The following is a 13,680-nucleotide window of genomic DNA, read 5'->3' as shown; positions in this document are numbered from 1 at the left end:
GTGGCTTCACGTGATAAAGACCAGCACAGTCTCCAGACACAGACCACATGGAGCTTGTTTGGGATAAACTGGACAGAAGGTGAAAGTAAAGCAACCTGCATGTGTAGCGCATTTGTGTGAACTTGGGGGTGTTGGGATGAAAAAAAAAAGATAAAATTTAGGATTTAAGATTCTGTGATTCCTTTATTATTTGTTCTATGCTTTAATTTCCAAAATGGAAGTGTTCTAAAACTTTTGACCGGTAGTTTTTTATGTTTGCTTTTCATTGTTGCTTTTTTTTTTTTGTCTTTTTCTGATGCCCAAAAGTTGTAATTTAATGTTTGTTAAAAAAAAAAAAAAAAAAAAAAAAAAAAAAACTGGGACTAACATTATAAAGTGTTTTACAGAAATATGTCTTTTGTATAATTATGGGGACGATTTGTGTCTCCATTTGCATTAGTTTGGGACAACTTGGATTTGATTTGCCTAAAACATAAAAAAATCACTTACAGCGGACAACATAGTAAAATGTGGGGAAGTCACTGATCGAACACTTACAATTTGTCAGTAGTTTAAAACAGCTTAAACAGTGTGTTAAATTGCACAGAGTGCATTTAATTTTTGCCAGTGAATTTTGCCATTACTTAATTGTGATGATGGTGAAAGTTGTGTCATGGCTACAGTTGCCTGGATGCTGGTGGAAAAGGCACTTTTGCTTACTTTTTCACACCCCATGTTGTTTTAAGTCTTTCTCTGACAAATGGTATTTGAACATTTCTAATGTCATGTAAAATATTTCCAAAAGGAAAGTGATTGACAGCAAAACAACAATGGGCAGATAATGATGACAGGCTCTATTCTAAAACAGAGTTTAATTAAAACTGTAATTTTTCTGTTAATCCTTTAATTTAATCTGACAGTATTCTTTTTCTAGATTATTGCATATCAACTTTTGTGGACTTTTTAAGAAACATGATGTTAACTGATCAAAAATATCTAATAATAACAACTATTATCATTTTCCCTCAGTCAGTCATGGAGGAGGACTGTCTATGACGTTATCCTAAACCTTACTTCACGGATCTTTTTGAATTTTGTCTCCTTCTACTGAGTGGTTTTCTATGCTTGAGATGCCTCGTTCTCTAGAAAAGGAGGTAAAGGGAGAAGCCAGAATCCGGATCTAATGAATAAGAAAAGCCTTTGGTTAAAAGGGGACTGGTTTGTCTCTTCATGGGTCGCTTTTTATTCAGCTATAGAAAGACGAGGAGTCCTGATTGATAAATCCCCTCCCTTGCCCCCCTGGCGCCTGTGACCCCAGAGTCATCAAGTACAATACACGGCACCTTAAGTTTCTAAATCTGTGATTGAAAAATAGAAGGAGCGAATTTGTGTCCATTGGGGGAGCTTTGACGTGCTTTTACAGCGATGATTATTCTGAGGCTGCATGCCCAGCGGGCTACCAGCAGCTAGCTGCATGCAGGATTTATTTTCCATCTGATCCTCCTACCCCCCGCACCTCCTGTGCATCAGCAGCATCCAAAAACTAGTGTAATGGCACTTGTTGCAAGCGCTTAAATCCAGCGGAAGTGTTTTTTCATACATAACCAGCCAACACCTCAGGCCCTTACCTATCACACTTCCCCTCTGGTCTGTCCTTTATTTATCGCGGTTCTGCTGTTTGTTGTCTCTGTAAAGTTCCACAATTCATTAAAAAAGGAAAAGGGGGTGGGGAGCAGAAGAGAGGGACAGAGTATGGAGAGGCAAAGCTGGGGCTGTTGTGAGGGAGTAGGGGGTAAAGGGGAGGGATTAGGATGACTTCTTGAACACATTTTCTCCCTTTTGCTGCAATTAAACAAAGTAGGCCTGTGATTAGTGCAGCGCAGGGAGCAGAGAAAAAGACACCCTTGAATCCCAATGGAGGGACCTGACTGAGCATTATTGCCTGACAATGCCTGAGTTTATTGCTGAAACCTGCTTACCCTCCTGCATGGCAAACCATGGGAACTCCAGTCAGGTGGAAACTTTTTCTCCTTTTCTTTTCCCGCTCCTTGTTTTTCTCCCCCCTCTGACCACGGAAGCCCTCCAGGAGCTCACAGTGTGGTTGAAGCTACACAACTCCCCCCTGGTAACTGAGATGTTTAGGATAAGCTCTGCCTGGTTTTTGTGCATGAGCTCACACTTGTCTGCTGTTGTTCGAACACAGTTAATGATGAGCTTCCTCTGTTTTTTCCACACCCCTTCCCTCTCTCCTGTCCTCCTCCTCCTCCACCTCCTCTCTCCGCTCCTTTTCTCCTTTCTTATTTGAAGCTAAGCGGCTGTTTAAGTGGAGTGCCTCCTCCCTCTGGCTCTTGGGAATGCTCTCAAGGGGCCCTTGCCTGGCACTGTGTGCATGACACATAATGAAAACAATTTTACGCTGCAGAGGGAAGTATGAGGCAATTACGGATGTGACAGCCACCTGCAGACTCACCCCCCTACAGTCTCCAACTGCACTCTCCCAACCACCGCACCATTGCCACAACTGCCGCACAGTGACATCGCACTGATAACCCCCCCACCACACCCCCCACCATCCCTCACAAACACACACTCCACCACCAGCCCACAGCTTCATGAATAAGTGATGGCTTGATGATGTTGTGAATGGCTGGGGCAGGTGAGGAGGGGGTGAGAAAGACTGGGGCTGTAATAAGTTGCCCAGCTGGAGGTGGTGTTGTGGCCCTGTCGCTCTGTGGCAGTCCATAGAGGCATCTCTCCACAAGCACTGACCCTGGGATCGGCCTCCTGAGGGGAGCCAAGAGATGACGTGACAGGGGCGTGCAAAGCGCTCCCCCAAATCTCTTGTTGGCCAATTTTACACATGAAGCCAGGCCCAAAAGCCCAAGTGGCAGGCCTAACAGAGCCCTGATTTAATTTGATAACCTGCTTAGTGAATGTGAATTAAATGAGTATTTCACATACAAATTATCTCCTTTCACTGCTATGGTTTCAAGAATTACTCTTTTGGTTTGCAAAACACAGATGTCGCTGAACCTCTTGGGTATTTCTGATTTGCTTTGTTTTATACATCCAGATAAATCTGGTCTAGTTAGTCTTGCTCCTCTCAAGTGCAGTTAAGACAGATATGAAACCTCACAGCAAACGCTACACGCTGTCTGTCCACACAATCGCACCTTTGAAAAATATCAAAGGTCTGTAGACTGAAAAAGCTGAGCCACGCATATGATGTGTGACTGTTTAAGTCTTCAGTCTGTCAGGTTTCTGTCCCACAGCGCTTGTTCTAAAGCCTCCAGCTATACACGAAGCCCCTCTGACCTGAGGATTATTCAGAGTGAGGCCAAAGGGTGTATTTTATGCCTGCCAGTCCCCCAAGAGCTGCCTCCTGATAGCCTGATGTGTCCTTAATGGCCCTGCTGAACAGCACAGACAGCGGGGTGATGAGTGGATCCTCAGCAACAACTGACACATTAGAGACCAACTGATAAAAGCCACTGGGTAGACACATACACACACACATACACACACACACACGCACGCACGCACACAGGCACGCACACACACACACACACACACACACACACACACACACACACACACACACACACAGCTCATGCATACACAGCCTCCGACAATGATGTCCGACATGACACAAAGCACAAGGGTATAAACAAAGATACTAGCCAGAGATGTGAGCACAAAGCGAATCATGACCGCTGATCAAATGAAACATAGGTGGGCACACGGTGAAAAATGGCCCACTGAAAGTTGATATTATGCAATGGTTTCTGTAACCATCAATCCAATAAGGCCACGAGGACTGTATTCTCTCAGTGCTCGGAAGAAGTGTAATATAAAAGATGAGAAGATCAAGGTGAAACAGGAATGAATAAGTGAAAACAGCATATCTAAGCACGAAAAATATCACAGGAGACATTGCAGACAGTAAACTGAGGAGCTAAGAGATGAGAAGTAGTAAATTAATCTTCCTGCAATATCTTGCAGAAGAGAAAAGTGCACCAGTCCTTATTTCTTATAACAACTCAAGACAAATGACCACAGCCGGTACATTAGTTCTGATAAGGGACATGCAAGAAAGACAATGGCTTTCAATTCCTGATTTAATCAACCCCTAGCATGATGTACTTCTGAAAATAACAAAATAGATTCATCAGGAAATCAAGACATGGAGGAGGTGCAAGGGCAAGTGTCTTATTTCTCTGCGTGGTTGAGATGAAATATACATAGTATAATAAAGGGCCTGCTGCAGCCAGCACAGCCTGCCATGGCTAGGCACCTGTGAGATTGAAGCTGTGAATGCAACATTACCAAAATACAGACTGCACTGAATTAATGAGTCCAAAGCTCCAGTGTGTGCACATCCAAGCCCAATCTGGGGAGTCTTAATTTATTTTCTCTTTCCAACTCATCCTTTACAAAAATGACAGCGTCTTCTTATCGATTTTACACTCAGAGATCAATCAGCTTTGCCCTGACTCAGAGAAAATTTACAGCCCCCTCCCCAACCTCCACATTCCCATTCAGTGAGCTCTGGTCTGCTAAAATGGCAGTAGGGGTTATATGACCCCCCCCCCCTCTCACTCACACCCACATATACACACACTAAACCCATCCTCTGTTGGTGTAAAAGCCTGGCCGCAGTTAAAATAAGCTAATCTACAGGAGAGGAGGAGACTGCTTCCTTGTTCAGGCTGATTTGAGTCCTCTTTCTCATCCTGCCTGAATTACACTCCCTCACCTCAGGCAAAGACATGAGCACAAAAGAACTGAGGATGAGAGCTGTTTATATACGAAAGCGACTGCACGCAGAGAGCTGCCAGAGCAGAATATGACTGGACTGAAATAAAGCCTGTCACAGCCTCAATAGTGCCAGTTTTCTGTTTTAGATGATTGACTGTAACTTCTCAAAGTCCTCAAAGTGTAGAATCAATCTGAGATATAAATGACAAACTGTTGGGGTTTATAACGCTTTTGAAGCGTGTTAATGTATCTCTCGGATCAGACAAAAAAGATGAAAAAAACAAAAAAAAGTACCATCCGTGTTAAAGGATCCTTTCCCATGTTTGTCAAGATGAAGACAAGGCCAGAGAGCAGTGCTCCTTGTGATCCTAGCAGGGATGGCACGGCTGAGTATTATCCCTGCCTGGCAGTGGCACATGGACGCCAGCTGTACAGAGATGGCCATGCTGTCATACTGCCCCTCAGATGGAGCAAACGGCGCCAGCGAGAGTCAGTGGTACCTGGCATTGGGCACACACGGCCATTAGCCAAGGCCATTACCTTGCACTCAGGCCTGGTGGGTTAATCCAGGGTTAATTCTATTGGCCTGTCTGGCAGAGGAGATGTGAGCAGACTGACAGCACTTCAGTGCGTTCAATACAGGAATACTAAGTCCGTCTAGGGAGGGAGGCACTTTCTCATAATCATGCTTTTGAGACAGTAATGAATGAAAATGGAAGTTTGCAGCTTAGAGCCTGGACTGATGAAAAATGTGTTGATTGAAACAGAATAAACTATTAATTTCTCAGTATTTAGGAGATTATCAAAGCTCTGAGTATGGCTGTGACTCGAGAGGATCATTTTTGGACAGTATTTTGTAAAACCGTGGGGCACATGGATACAAATAATTATGCTGTAAAAAAAAAGAAAAAGCACAAGAATAGAGTTGGAGTAAGTGCGAGTGAAATCAGGATATTAACATCAGGAATCTTGGGTGAAATTCTGTTTAATGTCAAATGTCATTATTAACTCCACAGCCACTTGCTATAATGCCTAAAAACTGCCACAAATGTTCAAATCTAAATGGCCACATCCAAAGCTTTATAAAGCCTACACAGTAGGTAAATGCACATGATTGATTGCGTGACAAAATATTTCTATATTTAACAAGTCTCTCACATGGACAAGGTTATTATAGGCTTATTACTGTCACACATGGACAGGGTATAACTAAAACAGTCCATCTTTTTAGCAGTGCTAACAAAAAAAAAAAAAAGACACGCTCAACAACATCATATCAAACAAATGACACTTTATTCTCTGAAACCAGAAAGTTCATTTTCAAAGGACTAGCTGTTGCAATCACAGCTCTAATGTAGTAGTGAGGAGAAAAAAAGGGTAATTGGTTTGGTAAAGATCGTTTTCCATCACACCATAAAGCACTACACAATAGAAAAGGTCGCCAATTAAGCAATCATGAATACCAAGTACCATAGCTGATGAAAATAGGCCAGTGGTTTAAATAGATTTGCAAGCAATTTACCTTTTCACAATGTTGGCAATCTGATGCAATTTGCTTGCAATTTTGTCTGCTTTCAGTAGCACTCTGAGCTGACACTACACGGTGCAAATGGCAAAGAGGACCACATAGAAAATGTAAAACTATCTTGGCCACATCAAGGTATCAGAATGGCGCTTCATCAGGAAAATTACAACAATTAGCATAAGTGCTCCAAAATCAACACTTTAAATGTCAGCGCCAAAGGTTGGGCCACAGATGAGCAAGGGTGCGCAATGTCCTCCAGGATGGACTTGCCGTGGAACGCAAAGCAATCACCCATCATCTCTTGCCGGTGATGACCCCACAATTGCTGTGACATTCTCTCAGGCCTGTCATTCTTGGTCACAGACTGTTTTTCCTCTCTGCCTTGATTTGCTCGCAGCAGAATTGCGACAGCCTTGCTACGTCAAAGTCTAATTTTTTTTCCCCTCTAACTTTTTCTTCATCATCTTTCCTCTACTCAGTGGAAGACTATTATGTATCTCAGGGTCAGGTCTAGGTTTAGATGTTCTTCCATTTCAATTTTGTCGGTTCACCGATTTCTCACATAAATGATGTGAAATTGAAATGCAGAAGTGATGGGAGCATATATTGTGGATCCCATGACAACCTGACACAATTTTTGCTAAATATGAACAAATATAAACAATATTCTTGCTTATCTTTAGGAGTGTTTGTTGCAGTTTGTTGTTTCCTACACAGATCAAAAAAGTTCAAAAATGTCAATACAACATATAAAACTCAATACAGCAGCACATAAAAATATTTCTTGAAGCAGTTCATTTTCAGAAAGATTTTAAACTTATAGCTAAAAAAAAATCTTTCACATCTTTCCAGAATTTAATCTCTTACACCAATCCATGATGCAATGTGGCTAACAGACAGAACATGATACAGACTGAATTAGTCAATCATCAAACTGTCTCAGAATTGATGGGAAATGGTGCATTTGAGTACCTGTTTGAAGAGCACATCTGATGTTTCTGACACCTGAAAGAACATGAGTTACTAATACTCCACAGTACATGACAGGTCGTACCTGTCAGCTTTCAAATTAACCATCTGATTTTAAGGTGGCATGGTGAGGACATCTCTTAGTTGTGGTTAAGTGTCTGTGATAACCACTCAACATTATCTTTGTGTCTCATCTGCTGCCTTAAGGCACCACTCAAGCAGAACTTCTGGCTTTGCCCAGCAGCTCCTCCCCTCGTCTTGCAGGCTCTCCAGTTGAACTTGTCAGAGATTGCCAAAGGGGACAGATGTGTATGTTGTCTGTCTATGTCAAGACACAGCAAGAGCCAGACTGAGAGTTTTAGGAATGGGGGGAGGAAGGGTTTTTTTTTGTTTTGTTTTGGGGGGTTTTTTGTCATTCAGGGCAGTTTACTTATGAGATACCCTGATATAATGTGTACTTGTCCTTGCAGTGGCAAAGACAGGACAGAAATTGCATTTCTTTTTCTACTATAGCAATTTAGATATTTGCAACTGAAAACGACTATTTGAACACGAAGCAAAGTGTTAATATTAATTTAAAGTAGACCGAGACGGCAAAATGTAAGTTTTCATGCAGTTCTTCTCATTTAAAAGTAAAACAAGGCATGTGTTGAAGTTTTACTGGATTTATCCCACTACTTGACTACTTTCAAAGTCTGGTTGGTGAATTAAAGACAGCTTTAAAGGGTTTGGACAGCACCACTCTTGGTCAGTGCCTTCTGTAATGCTTCTAAATTTACTGTTTTTACTTTTATCGAGATAGTATCGGGAACTCACACCTGTTTATGCATCTTAAGTGGGTATTGCCTACATCTTTTTTGCAGCATATGACAGGTGCCTGTTTGTGTTCTTTGTATTTATTATTGTAATAATGTTTTAAAGCTGCCCTCTTGGCCCGGTCTCTCTTTAAAAAGATATTTTAACAATTTTAACAAGACCTTTACTGAGGGAAAAAAAAAGGAAAAAAAAGCCTCAAAGAATTTAATGCATGAAACAGAAGGAAAAAAGATTAGCATTGGCCTTTGCTCTGTTTTTGTTTTTTTTTTTCCATTGAAAGACATAAACAAGAATTATTGATTATCTGCTGGAATGAATCACCTGACACATACTGTGACGACTATAACATGAGCTGACCTATAGCACTGGCATATCGTGTACACATTTAGTAATGAATGAAATAAAACTGATGCAGTCTAGAAGGTCAGTAAGATGTTAAAAAGGAAGTAAAGGTACTTTTTGACATTCTGCTAAAAACAAACTATTAGAGATTTAAGAAAGTTGGAGTTGATGCTAAATCTTAAAGATGTATTGCATTAAAACAACAAAGCAAAGCGAGTGAATGAAAACACGATCAGTTGTGAGTGTCTATTTGAGGCTCCTGTGTCTGTTAATTTGTCCATATAGATTTTAGCTCATTCCATCCCTCTAATGCTGCGTTTTGTCAATAGCTGGTCACAGTGTTGTCTGTTCCTCACTGTAGTGCATTTAATATTTACCAGCATCTGAGCCTTATGAAAGCAAGATGAATTAGCCCGGTTGCAATAGATTTTCTTTCAGCACAGAGTGAAAGAGAGCAAAGTGGGGTGAAAAAAAGATAAAGGCAGGGAGGAGGGAGGCAGAGGAAGAAAGTTTGTGTGCTCAGACGATCAGCGTGCGGGGGCCCGGCTCGGGAGCGGCCCCCAGCGTTGGAGGAGTTGTGAGCTCGCTGATGATGGGGTTGCACAGATGGGCTCGAGCCTGGCTCCCAGCTCGCTCCTTTGTATGGACCCTGCTCTCTAATTACAGCTGATGAGTGTGTATGTGAGGGAGAGTAAGGGGGAGAGGGGGAGGGAAAGGGGGAACAAGAGTGGGGGGAGGTGGGGAAGTGGCACACAAGCAGGTGACAGGACGAGGAGAGGAACCTGTGGCAGATCCTCGGCACCATCAGGCACAACGTAGCCGCAGCCTGACAGCTAATTAGAAACGACACGGATTTCTCCCAATGTAACAGATGTTGCCTAATCAGTCCAGCTCGGGAGAACCCTGCGCCAGCAACATTTCATGCACAATTTAACCATCTAAAAGGGATGAAATACTTAATCCATTGTAAGGCCAGCACAGCTGTTTCTCTCGTCAGAAAATTTCCCAGTCAAAAATATGCATGTTTTATGTAACTCTAACCGAGTGATTATAATGCTATAATAGCTGAGAAAAAATTGCTGCCACACATCTGCCAAAGATTTCAGCTCTATTGGTTACCATAACATTGATGGAGCAAAAGACCAAATGCAGATTTGACTTTTTTTTTAAATTGGTTGTCTCTCACTGACAAATAATCAATAAACTTTCATATGACAGAACAGATTCTTCCCTGCAAGAAATCAGCAATTGCCATTTTAAATATAACTGAAAGAAGGATAGGGGAACATATTCAAAATTGTTAAAAGCATTTATATTGTTTTACTCCTAACTGATATTTTATCTTGCAAATAAAGTTGTTTTTCAAATACAAGACAAAGAAAAAATGACTGACTTTAAAAAACCATAAAGGCCAATTCAGGCAACAGCATGTTTTATTTCCACCTGCACACTTCTAATCGCACACGTATATAGAATGAACACGTAATATAAATCTGAGATCTCTATGCCAAGAGGAAAGCATCTGTGATTGTGATGGTAATAATATGTTCTATTTGCCACACGACCAGATACATGTAAATTTGTATCCTCACTGTTCCTTTCACATCCAACATTCTCCATCCAGATCTTTTTCTTCCTATCTGCTCCAGTATTGGCTATATCTCCTCAACTCTGCATTTTTATCTGATGCACTGGATGACAGGTAATCTAGCTGAAAGTTCCAACAATTGCACACAAAGAAAAAAAAAAGCCCTGGCTGATGAAATCTGAGCAGTTATCACACTAACCATTACCTGTCAAGCCCTCCGCTTCAATTTAAGGGTGCATCAATTTTCTGAAGAGGAAATCAAGGGCGAGGAAGAAAAGCAGTCCAGATAAACAGTGACAAAGGCCTCTTTTCTGCTGCTTTTATTTATGATGGGATGTTGCTGTGTGGGGACCAGGGCAAGGGCTTTATCAGACCAACTGATACATCTCTGATAGCCAGGGAGTCTTCACCCTTGATGAAGTGTTGCACTTGCCACAGAAGATTTTGAACTCAAATGACTTTCCCTCGAAAACCTGTGGAGATAGGGGAGTCCCTGAACGGCAGCGCGTGCGGCTGTGTGGAATGGCAGACTTAACAAACAAAGACACAAGCTTGTGAATGTGATGTGTGTAAAACTTCCTCTTTTTTTTTTGTTTGTGTGGAAAAGCATGAATTCTACGGAAAATAAATAATCCCTGGGAATGGGTCACCACTGTTTATATGACATGCTAGTAACAGGTCACTCTGTAATTCGGTGGCACTTTATCCCCTCGCACTATTTGTCTAAATAAAAGACCAAACCGTTCATTTCCTCCCTCTTGTTTAAAAAGGCTCTTTACAAGAACCATTTCTCTTTTGTATAAGAGACGTGTGCACAGAAATACAAACACGCTGTTTTATCAAATGCTCAAACTTACACTGACATATTACTGATATGATGCTCTCATGAAAACATAGAGCTGGTGGCGCCATATAAAACGAGAGAGGTCAGGTCTTTTAAAAATCAAAAATCAAGAAAATGTAGTGGTACAAATGTAGGCACATAAAGATACACACTTGTACAAAAATATTAAAAGTAAACACAACAGAGGCAATCCACAAAAAAACCAAGAAGCATTAAATCTTTATCTAACTTTTACTAGCTCATCTCTATAATGAATAATAATGCCCCCCTCCAAACAACTTATATTCTCTTATACCTTTTAAGTTTTAGAAAATCAGTTTAGTATTTCTATACTCTGCACTTTTTCTCTGTAAAAGTGACATGTCAAGTGTCAGTCAAATAATAAGGGCTTTTTTCTTTAATTTGCATTTCGTATATAAGGAGGGTACAGACTCCAACTCTAGGCCTCCTTTTAGTGCATGTGTTAAATCTATAGGCACACAGCATCCTGTGTCGTCACCCTGAGTCGTGTCCAAACAGAGCCCAAGCTACAGTCTCACAGTGAATTCATCTTTAAAGCATTGGTGATGTGTAAAAAAAAAAAAAAAAATCACTCTGTGGATAAGCAGATCATAAAAATGATTTTGCTGTCTCTCCAAAGAACAATGTACTTTCTCAGAAGAATTATTATCAGTAAAAAAAAAAAAAAAAAAAAAAAAAAAAAGCCAGCTGTTATTCCAGATTAATTTCAATCCATATAAGACTGAGATGTATTGTATGCCATCATAGCAGCTCATACTTTAGCACCGGTGTTATGGCTTTAGGGTGGGATGTTAAGGAAGGAGGTGGGACTCTAAGTCAACTACCCTAATGTTGTGATAGCTGGGAGTGTGTGTGTGTGTGTGTGTGTGTGTGTGTGTGTGTGTGTGTGTGTGTGTGTGAGCACATACAGGCTAAGGGCTCCCATGCTGACAGTTAACTGAGTAGACAGAAAGGAACTATAATTAGATTCATCTACTGTTATTGACAGACGTGACAAGACTAAAGTCTGATCGATACACACACTCACCATATTGTTCCAAACACCAATAACTCTGAATATCCGTCACTGCATTAGTTACAGTCAAATAATTAAATGTACCCTTTTAAGTTCGGATGTCAGTAAATATTAAAGGTAAATATTTTTTTTTAATTATTTTTGGATCACATAACAAAGAGATCCTCATATCTGAAAAATGTCATTTTTTCATTGTAATCAAAATCTAAGACTTTCTTGGACAAACAGATGGTTGTAAATTTTCAACAGAATAACTGTTAATTCAAATTAAAGGTACTGCCTACAGAAAAACAAATAAAAAAAAGACAGAATCCCACAATGATACAGATGCAAAAGCCGATTTTTTTTTTTTTTTTTTTTTTACAGCAAAAAGGCTTTAAAAACAGTACAGTAACCCTTCAACTGATTTGAACCCAGTGTTTTTTTACATGAAACCACTAGAAACTAATATACTATATTCCATGGTGGATATTTTAAAACCGCAAAATCACTATCTTTAAAGGTTAAACAACAAAATAGTCAATTTTATAAAGACAGACGCTCACATTTTTCCATTTCACAGGGGAAAAGAAGGAAGACACTACATCCTTGATCTTAATCATGTGTTTGCTCTGCTTTATCAGTACGTACATGATATAGTGTTCTTGCATGAATGACTTTGGACCACCACATCCCGCCCACCAAAAGCTTTTCGCTGTGAATATCCCACCCTCGAACAGAGAATCCATTATTGACAATACTAAACACTCTCCTACTCCCTGCCATTGACGTTTGACCCCCTCAGTATTTTTTTCTCTATTCAGAATCACTGATAGCTTTTTGTTTGCCATAACTGCCCCACTTATATTTCCGCAGATGTAGTCCCGCATTGACTGACTGACTGACTGCCTGGGAGCAATGCAGATAGCCTAGAAGGGTATGGCACATAATAGCCACCATCTTTTAGCCTTTAACAATGCTGTTAAAATCAGCTCAGTAGTGACATCTTAGCAGCTGTCAAGGATGTCAATATATATTTTGTGCAAGTTAAGGCAGAACTTAGACTAATTGTTGCACACCAAAATGAGAGACACGTGATAATTGATACCAATTAACCTACAACGAGCATTGTCCTCACAAACCACGTTGGACATGTTGCTATTTATTCTCAGTGACTATTTATGCCCTAACTAATGACTGAGATGTTCACCAACACATGAAACTGACAAACCTAATTCTGTTGAGAGGATCTTTCATTTCATGCATACTGACGGAGACACTCTCACTTGCAACCGTCAAACAACTCTCGAGAGGCTGTCACGAACAATTACATGCTAATTTGCGATGAAATAAAGGTTTTAGGGATCAGTGAGAAGAAAACAGATTCAAAGTGAGATACTAAACAAGTTTGCGGTTCAGGAGAAACGATGAGTGAATATGATCATTGTAGACAAACTTGGAGCTTGATGGTTGGCAAGTTGGGACAGGTAATTACTCACGCTAAGCGGTTGCTAAGAACAGAAGAGACGCTCATATTTGATGAATGATTCAAGTGTCTTTTAATTTTGTCCGTCCTTTGACCTTCGGGGCTGGCTAATGTCTTTTGGGTCACCCCCTGCACACTCACACACAGACACTGTCTCCTTCACTGTCTCTGAAACACACACACACACACACACACACACACACACACACACACACACACACACACACACACACACACACACACACACACACACACACACAAACACACACACACTGGGAGAGAGGGCTACGGGAGTCACAGTTAATGGGATTACCCCAGCAGTCCTGAGCCATCTCTAACCTCACCTCCAGGTCCCACT

Source organism: Toxotes jaculatrix, chromosome 8, assembly GCF_017976425.1.
Source record: "Toxotes jaculatrix isolate fToxJac2 chromosome 8, fToxJac2.pri, whole genome shotgun sequence".
Taxonomy (NCBI): domain Eukaryota; kingdom Metazoa; phylum Chordata; class Actinopteri; family Toxotidae; genus Toxotes; species Toxotes jaculatrix.
Note: the sequence above shows the minus strand (reverse complement) of the source record.